The following is a 9,827-nucleotide window of genomic DNA, read 5'->3' as shown; positions in this document are numbered from 1 at the left end:
GAGGGTGGGTGGGGGGATGATTTTTTTTTCCCCCTACAGGAAGCTGAGTGGACATGGTTCAGGGGTTTCGGCTTGTAAAAACACTGCTCCCAGCATATCACATTGAATATAAAACTAGTGAGCATGTGGTGCAGGTTTGTGTGTATGCACGCACACCTGTTTGGTTATAAACATGAAGCTAAAGATGCTGGTAGCTCATGTTGGGTGTGTTTGTGTGCAGGAAAACATATGCATGGCGTGTCTGTGTAAGCAGCAGAAGAACGTCTCAAAAAACATGAACAACTTTTTAGTAGTCCAAGTGTTCAGATAATAGTGAGTATAAATAAATGGACCATATTTTTCATTCAAGGCCTCTTGATAAATGATGCTTCCTGTGTGAGGGAATAATATAGTGGCAATGATTCCAATTACTGTGTGTGTGTGGCTGACTTGATATATAGTCATTTGCTTGATGGCGTTTTGGCTAGGAACCTGCAGTGGCCTGTTAGGGACATCTGGTCTCTCTTGGACTCTAAATTACTTTAAATTTCTTTCTCATTTTGGATCTTACTGTCCCCCTGATCTGGCACGGATGATTCAGTGTTGGGCATCTGGTCAGCACTGTTTATTTTTTTTTATATCACCTAATTAAATCTACAAACAACAGCCCTCCTGCTACAGTGCCCGGTATAATGCAATCTATAACTTTTACCTCCTCTTCACATTTCCTCCATCTACTTCCAGTTTCTGGTCTACAATTAAATTCATCGTTGGTCTCTAAAGAAACTATACACCGAAGTCGATCATAAATATCCTGTTCATCTCACCAGCAGAAGTCTGTGATCAACGTATTCGCCCCTGGCTGCTCCTATCAATAAGCTGATTGCAGTGTACGCAACACAAAGAGTCCCGGAGGCCTGCTTCACATTGGAACTGTGTTATGAGATGGGTATGTATAAATACACCGGATATGTAAGTGAAAAAACAGGCCCCCCTCGAGATTTGATTTCACATGCATCAGATTCAGTATCTTAGGGGGAAAATTTGATTTAGTATCAATCGGATTTAATTACTCTGGAATGATGACTTTGGAAAACACATTGACGAGCCCATCGTGAATTTGTGTCTCATGAGAAGGTGGTGTCTGCACAGGCAATGTGGCCAGGACGGTATCAATGATGTGACACAAAGCAGTACATCTGCAGCAGCACATTTGCTACTTGTCTGTGCAAGGGCAGTGGAGGGCTTTTAGAAAGAGAGAAAGAGAGAGAGAGAGAGAGAGAGAGAGAGAGAGAGAGAGAGAGAGAGAGAGAGAGAGAGAGAATAATAGCAAAGAGTAACTTCTGAGTTTGATTATACACATTATACCCCACCCTTTGTGCACAACCCAAAAAAAAGCCATTTATCATTCCAGACCTAAATGCATGCGTGTGGAGGACTATAGGACAAGTCAGTAAACACTACCTGGGCTAAAGAGAGGGAGAAAGACAGAGAAAAAGAGCAATAGTCAAAGAAGCAAATACATAGGTGCAAATAATACTTCACACTCTTTGAATAGTGACAATTTCTTTTTCCATTTCTGACCAACTGGCTGTGAGTCACAAGCTTCTCTGTGTGTCTTTTTACCTCATTTGCATCTTCACACTAGATGCCTGAACATGTGGTCACGTTAAAGATTGTATCTATTTTGTTGTAACATGGTGAAATATTCAGTGAAACACAGCACAGCTTATATGCTTTACACAGCTTGTCTTTTAAAACAGGAAGTCAAAGGTTTTCCATCACTCAGTCTGACCTTTCACCTTTCAGACATTCTCTAGAAAATTAATAACTGTCAAGGCTACAACTTGAAGCAGTTTCTCTCTGCACATATAGAAAAGGGATACCTGAAAACAGACACTTGATGCTGCCGTCTATCAGCCTGAGTTAACCTGTTTTTTCATATTTTATTCAAACTCCAAATAAAATGGATATCCACGCCAAGTGTGGGGATGTCTAAACCAAGAGACCAAGAGGTGAAGGTCCTTCCTGAAACTTAACAATGGCACTTGCTCTTAGGCAAATATTTCTCTCGTCAATGATGGAATGGCACCTCAAAGGAGGCACCGTGAAATTTAGGGGTCTTGGGTTTGGGGGGCAGGAGGGATGAAATTGTCCCAAAGTGGATCCAGATGGTTATCTTTCTCTCCTCAAACCTCTCTTTTTTCCCCCCTTAGTCCCCCACTCATCACTCCATCATTTCTCTCTCATGAACTACAGACCTGGTGATTACTTTGGTTAGGAATGAGCCAAACCAAACACAAGAAGACAAAGCTGTGGTCTGTGAAATAAAGAACAGCCTCACAGTTCAAAGCAAAACAGTATGCGAGTTAAAGCATCCTCAGGGCTCAACCTGTTTATGTTTGTAATCAGGGCTGTTCTTATCAACAATACACTGTTTTCTATTAGTCACTGAAATGTAGATTGTTATAGAGAAATGACTAAACACCAAATGACAGAGGTGAACATTAGAGCACGCTGCTCATGTGAAAGGGGTGCGGATACTGAAAAAACAGAGAGAAAAGAAACTAAAGAGGAGTGGCTGAGCTGTGTGATCTGTGTGAATTAGAGAGCAGTGAGAGAAAATAGCCAAATCATGAGATCAGAAGCTGGCTGGTAGTATGTTTTAACATCCGCCCAGTGGGACGCAGGCCCAAACTGATTCTGTGGGCTATTAGTCGAGCTAATAAATCATAATTTAAACATGCTTCAAACCATCAACCGATTCTGTTCTCAGTGCAGCATTATGGCCAGCAGCTTCACTTTAGCGACACAGTTCGTCACAGTAACTTGATGATTACTATGATCTCTTTCTGGGTCCTGGAGTTGTCTTCAATAAGCGGAGGGCTGGAACATTTTAAGTATTGTTTCTAAAAAGGTGCTGATGCCAACTCTTTGCCACATCCTTCAAAAGTAAAGAAAAAGGAGAACACAGTAGGAGGAGTGGCTGAACTGTGCGCCCTGTGTGAATTATAGAGCACAGGGACAGAATAACTCCATCATGAGAACAGGAGAGGTTGTGTGTTTAAATGTCCACCCTGAGGGGGAGCAGAGGACTAATGGAGCTGTAGATTAAGATAATGAGACCGTGTGCCTGGATGATCCAGTTCTGAAATGATAAGCATGGACATGAATGTAAATGTATCCTATATTATATACATGCCTACACAAATGAACACTATCTCACACAGACGCATTCTTCTGACTCCTAATTCTCTCCCTCCTACCATAATGCAGTACATACTGGACATGCAAATTCATTGTTCATCACTCCCACACCTATATCACACATTCCACATAATTTACATGCAGACCGCTCACTCGTTTTAGAACCAGTGACAAACTTTAACAACTTCATCGCACAGTCCTACACAGACAAACACAAACTGTTCATTTGTGCATATAATAGCTGAGCATGAGCCTTCAGGATAGACCTTGCTGTGGACTGACTGTGGCTCTATCAATGTCTTCCTCATCATTCATATACAGGACACCAGCTGAATTTAACCCAGTAGGCAAATTTCCTGTCAGATGCTATCTTGTCTCTGCAGCTCATGCCCTGCACTAAATCTCTTTTTAACTAGAGGGGTATTTTAACAAATGGATAACACACCGGTCACTCCAATTAAGAACAATTGCCACTGCTGTACAGTTTATGTTTTACCTGAAAAAGAAAGCCCTGGGTCCTGAGTCAAGAACTTTGTCTTTATGGTGACACTTACATACAGTGCTGAGAAGATGGTGCACACTGAGCCACTTGTATATTCATATTCACTGGTAACGGCAGCAGACTGATAGACTAGTACAACAGTGTGAAAATGATTATAAATGATTTATGATATGAATCCTGTACTGTTGATAACCAGTACTCACTTTATTTCATTCAAAATTTATGAATTTGACAGAATAAAAGTCTGAGGACTCCAATGTTGTAAATTGAGTGATTAAACTGACAAAGTGACTAACTGAATGCGGAATTTGTGGCTCTATTTAATGTGGCACGCCTCTCTGTAAGATGTTGCCTTTTATTTTTTTAAGTAGAGAGCATACTACAATGTTTTTTGGGAAAATAAATAACTTGATCTACTAACATTCAGTATATTGTGAGTATTGTGTTTGATGTGCAGTAAAAGAAAGTGTGTTTGAGACTTGTGTGTGTGCATGTGTCAGCTCATACTTGTTTGAACATATCAAGACAGCACAGGCAATAGATCACAATTTCCACGTAAAAAGTCAAGTGTCAAATTTTTAACTCATCACAGCATCATAGGACAACAGAGGAAAACCTGATGGGATCCATGTGTATGAAAACAAAGACTACACACACACACACACACACACACACACACTTTTTAAAAATTTAATACATGACTTTGGCATGCATATACTGGAATTAATTGTTGTCATAAGAATGCCAGGCCAGGCTTTTAGAATAGGACACATCAAAGACATGGAGACAAAGAAATCCCACATGACATCTGCAGTCAGACATGTGAGAGCCACGTAACCTGTCTGGCAGACAGAGACAACTCACCACACTGATGGTGACCTCAAGTCTTGCTTAAAAGATTGTTGTTTGTTTCCAACCTGTGCTTTCCTGATTTTGTATTCACTCAATTTGAGCTACCTGCAAATTCCTATGTTCCAATCAGGGATTGTCTGAAAACTAGATTGTAGCCACACAGACTTAAAAAAAACAAAACAAACGTATCTGACCACAACCATACTGGGAATGAAGAACTGCAGAAGAGAAAACAAGTGAGAGACCATGCTGTCGACAAGAGGCTTTACACAGAAAATGTCCCCTAGCAAACACAAGTTTTATTGTGAAGTAACAGCAGGGAGTCCTAGGGGAATATAATTGGCCATAGCTTAGCAAAGATTTGTTAGGTTTTAATCGAGGCGAGAAAGTGGTCTAAATCAACACTCTGGACATTAAGCCACTTTTTTGTAGCTGGGTAATTTTTACAAAAGGGAACTCATTAGGTGAAGAGCTGCAGGAGATTAGAGCAGTCTGGGTGAACCTCAAACCTACAAATACACATAATTAAGGCAAGCAAAAGCCCCTTCCTGTGTTTCTTTGTTGCTGAATTTCTTCAGGAAGGACAGAGCCAGGGATTTGAGGTATGATGATAAATGTGCCACAGTCAGTTTTCATTATGAAAAACCTCTAAGGCTGTTTATTATCTCAAATCTATGAGCTTTGAGGAACATTCAAGGCACATGAAAACCCTGCTAAAACTATCAGAATATCTCTGTCAGAATTCAGGCTAAGATAAATACTGGGACATTTCTCTAAATCACATTGACACTGTAATTAAGAATAAGAGAGACAGATCTTTGAGAAGGCGGCCTCGGGCTCAAGGCTCTTATCTCTTTTTGATTGTTATCAACTCAATCTCTAAGTTGAGGAAACTGGACATTAGAGAAGCTTAACACTGTTAAACTGTCCTTGGGTTCACATGAACAATCGTTGTTACGCTTATTGAAACCTTTGTTCTGCTGTCTCACTTACAGTATAGTTATTTAGCACATCTCACAAGGTGTGTTTACCTGCACAAAATGAAGTGGTTCAGGTGCTTAAGACATTTACATTTTTCTAAGTAATGCTCCCGCCTTTAAGAGGAGAAGCATGAGAGGCATTGGGATCTGGTATGCAGCCATCGTGGTATCAGATGGAAAAGGTTAAGAATGAAACACTTAACACAAAATATTCTGAATGCTTCCTCTTTTTGGTCTTTGTTCTCTTTTATAATTTTTTTCAGCAAACCCGAATGTTACATCCTGTTTAGTTTCCTCTGTGAACTTTCTGACTCTTTCTGACACCTGTACATTTTAAAAAACTATATATGTTTAAGGTATAGACTGAGGTATCCATAAAGGGAGATACAGTACATCTATAGATTTCTATTAATTATTTTTTCCTCATTCTGATCTTCACCTTACTGAACTTAAATCAATCAGACTTTAAATGACATGTCAGACACAGGAATATTGCTCTATTGGGTCACACTTGGCTATATATTCTCTACCAGGCTTTTCCTCTTTGTGTTCCACTCATCTTTTCTCCAGACAAACAGAAACTGAGTTTGTTTTTGGCAAATTTGCTATTCTTGGCGTGTAGATTAAGCTCCAGCAATGTGATCTGAATTTCCAGCAATCAGTATCAGACACCTCCTCTCACATCACGAGGCATATGAAACTGTTAAGTGTCTCAGCTGATCTCTATCACACACCTATACACAAAGAAAAAAAGAAAAGGGGGGAAACATTCTGTTTACAGCTGCTATGTGAAACTCAATTACACAGCCAATTGAGAATGTGGCTGTTTCTCAGATTTGCGTGATGTGTTCCTGACCTAAATAAATAAGACTGCTGTTCCCAGTGAAGCTCCAACAACTGCATACACTTACTAGATTGACAGACAAGAAAAACAGTACACACACACACACACACACACACACACACACAAACACAATAATACACACATACATCTGGACCTCTGCTTCTCTCATTCATATTTGCTGAGTGTTTTAATGCATGGTCCCCTGGTGTTACTGCCCCCAGACCCCTAAGATGAGGTGAGGTAAGATTTGGAGCCCCAGTATTATGCCATCTGGATATACATTCACACATGCTTGCTCAAGTGCACGCATACACACACGCACAGATATACTCTTGTCATAACCCACACTGACAAACACCTGGACCTGGTTACTAGACTCGGAGGGAGAGTTGAATACTGTGTGCATGACTGTGTGAGTATAAGTGGGGTGTATGGGGAATACTGAGCTGTAGGTTATTCAGTGCTGGAGGCTGTATTGAGGCTCATTTTAAATTTTTTTCCTACTTTCTGAGCCCTTGAAGAAGGGGGCTCACGGTGGGTCATTGCTACTACAATATGTAGACCCATTCCCCCAAATAGAAAAAATCTGACAGAGAGGGTTTACAACTTCTTCTGGATATATATATATATATATATATATATATATATATACATACACACACACACACACACACACACACACATATATGTTTTTTTTAAATTGAGAGATAAATTTCATACAACAGCTCTGAAAAACTTCCCTAGAAAAACTAATGCAAAAGTTCAAAGTTAGACTTAAGGTTTGTCTTAATGATATTTGTGTGCTCTCAAGTCTATAATTTAAGAAAACATCCAATTGTAATTATGAAGATGTCCCATTATGTGCAATATCGACAAAAACAGGTGAGATTGGAAAAAAATATTACATTCATTATGTATGTCATTTTAAAAACTTGGTATCACTAGTTTTAGTTTGCATCTACAGTTTCTCCTGCAATTTTGTCCAAGTATCTTTCTGAAAATATCTTGTATTGCATTTCTTGTATTATCAGTACCATTTCTATTATACAGATAAATATGGGCAAGGTTGTTCTTTTCATATACCTTACACACATGCAAGCACTCTCCCAATCATTAGACAATTAGATCATGCCCCTATCTTACTACCACTCTCATAATAAGAGTGATGCTAGCTCATTTTTGGGACAATGTTCTAAATGCATATAACAGTAACACGTTTTACAATGTCTTTAAATTTTAATACATTTACACAGAATTGAACATATAACGACAAATTATGTGATCCTACACAGTCTATTTAATTGGGAGCGACTAATAGGCCTATGTGTAGTAATTGCTGCATTTTTCTTTTTTGGAAACAGTACACCTAAAGGCAAAGAAGATGCTGCGCAAACTTTTTAAACTCTTCTCACATAAACTTTTCTTCCTTAGTTCAACGGTTACTTGTGCAGTAACGTCGACGCACGTGCAGCAGATTGTCAACAACCCAACAAACAAAAAGAGCAACGCCTGTCAAACTTTTCCGAGGTGATCGCAAACCGTTGCGATTAAAAAACAGACAATTAAAAATGTCATGCTACGCAAAAACGTGTTCGACAGTTTCACCTGCCTTCACTTCAAGTTTACTCACCTCAGGATACTTTCTTGTTTTCTTGTTTCGGTGAACAGGACAAGTTTTAGGCACTCGTTACTCCGGGTAGCCTGCAGATGCGAGTCGGTCTGTTTCCTCCACACCAGAGTTGCAGCCTCTCTCTCTCTCTCTCTCCCTCTCTCTACTTGCTCGCGCGCACACAAGCACAGGGTCACACACATGAAAACCTCTCTGCTCCTCTAAACTTCACTCAGCTGTATGAGGGGTGATTAATGCCACAGACCAGCAGCGCATTAGCAGGGGAGAAGTGACTTTACTGCTGCTCTGAATGGCTTCAACAAGCCACTCATCTACTTGGTGTCTAATAAATAATAAACAACTAAAAATGCCTCTCTGCACTGTTAAAAAAAACAACACAACAATGGATGGGAAGTGTCTGCTGGTTATAATGGAAGGGTTATAGTTTCTTTAACAATTATTTTTATTAGAATATTATGAATTACATATCTCAATGGAGTATCCAATGAGCTAACAACAATCACATTTTTTCGGCCGAAAAATGTTTTTTTTTTATTTTTGTTTTTTTTTGTTTTGTTTTTTTATAAAATGGTCACCAAAAGTCAAGTATGTGATGACACACGGAATTATTTGCATATTTTACTCTAAATTAATGGGAAAGTATACTTGTGTTATGTGAAATAAGGATCAAATGAATGGTGAAGATAATTCAAATCAAGTATCAAATAAGCTTTTAACGCTGCCAATTCTGAATCAGATATGTAAACATTCATCATTTTAAATGTAGAACATCAAACATGGACACTGCAGCCTGACCCAAGCCTTTTCCATCCAAATGCCCCTCAAACACAGATATCACATTCTCTCTGTCTACACCGCTTCCTCAACCAGATTGTCCTCAAATGAAAAAAGAACGTACCACCAACTCATAAACACTGGTTGGATGTAATGGCACACCTCCAGCTCAAAACAACTAAAGCATACTACTCATAGGTCAACCAAAAGGTTTCATGTGATTAGGGTACCTCTTCTGCTTTATTTTCAAAACTGCACAACTCCCCCAATTCCTCTTTCTTAGGGGTCGATGTTGAAGTGTGTGGTGGGTGGGTCTGTGTGAGTATTTGGTTTGATGATTGGACTCAATATAATTATGTGACTAGAATGGCAGTCAGTATATAGTGCATACCTCCGCCAACAGTCCTGCACGTCTTTGATCTCAAGCTTTTTTGATGTAAGCAGTCCTAAATGCTGCTGTTGCCATATGCACTGTCAGTTATTATTTACAACACAACTCTGTGTGTAATGAAGCATTTTCGTCCACCAGATCTGGACTATTATCTGGATCTGGTAGACAGTCAAATATGTCTGATTTTTACATCAAAATCCATACATTATTTCCTGAGAAACTGATGAAAGAATCCAAAAATCGCAATTTTAAGGAAAGTGATAAAAAAAATTCTTGGCTCTTCCCCTTTAACCGAATTTTAATGGGTTCTTCCTCGGCTCATGTCCCATCTCTCCACCAGGTTTGGTGCATATCGGTTCAGTAATTTTTTGGTAATTCTGCTGACAAATGAACAAAAAAAACCAAAACATAACTTCCTTGGTGGAGGTAATAATCTCATTCTCTTTGTCTAAAGCATGGATTACCATGGCGTCACTCACATCCTCATTCTGTCCTTCTCCTGTCTCAATAGTATCCACTTCACATCTCTGTTTCTCTCTATCTGTGTCTCCTCTGACCTTTCTCAGTGTTGAAATCTGCATTTCACACTGCTTATGTCAGACTCCTCTATACCACCACGAACATAAAGAACACAGGATATTTATGTTGGAGGTTTAAAAGTCCATAAT

At 39.3% G+C, this 9,827-nt stretch overlaps 1 protein-coding gene across 1 annotated transcript in view; it reads right to left on the bottom strand.

Moving 5' to 3' along the window:
• LOC111660938 (bone morphogenetic protein receptor type-1B-like) overlaps positions 1-8,084 on the bottom strand; it is a gene marked incomplete at its 3' end in the record, with an annotated part of 63,353 nt that extends 55,269 nt beyond the window's left edge. Inside the window, exon 1 of the mRNA XM_087176057.1 lies at positions 7,995-8,084. The remainder of the gene's footprint in view (positions 1-7,994) is intronic.
• Between the last annotated feature and the right edge of the window lie 1,743 nt (positions 8,085-9,827).

The sequence above is a fragment of the Seriola lalandi genome, unplaced genomic scaffold, assembly GCF_002814215.2.
Source record: "Seriola lalandi dorsalis isolate HSWRI2012SDOR001 ecotype SW California unplaced genomic scaffold, Sedor1 jcf7180002054524, whole genome shotgun sequence".
Taxonomy (NCBI): domain Eukaryota; kingdom Metazoa; phylum Chordata; class Actinopteri; order Carangiformes; family Carangidae; genus Seriola; species Seriola lalandi.
The sequence above is the reverse complement of the archived record's forward strand: the minus strand, read 5'-3'. Positions and strand labels throughout refer to the sequence as shown.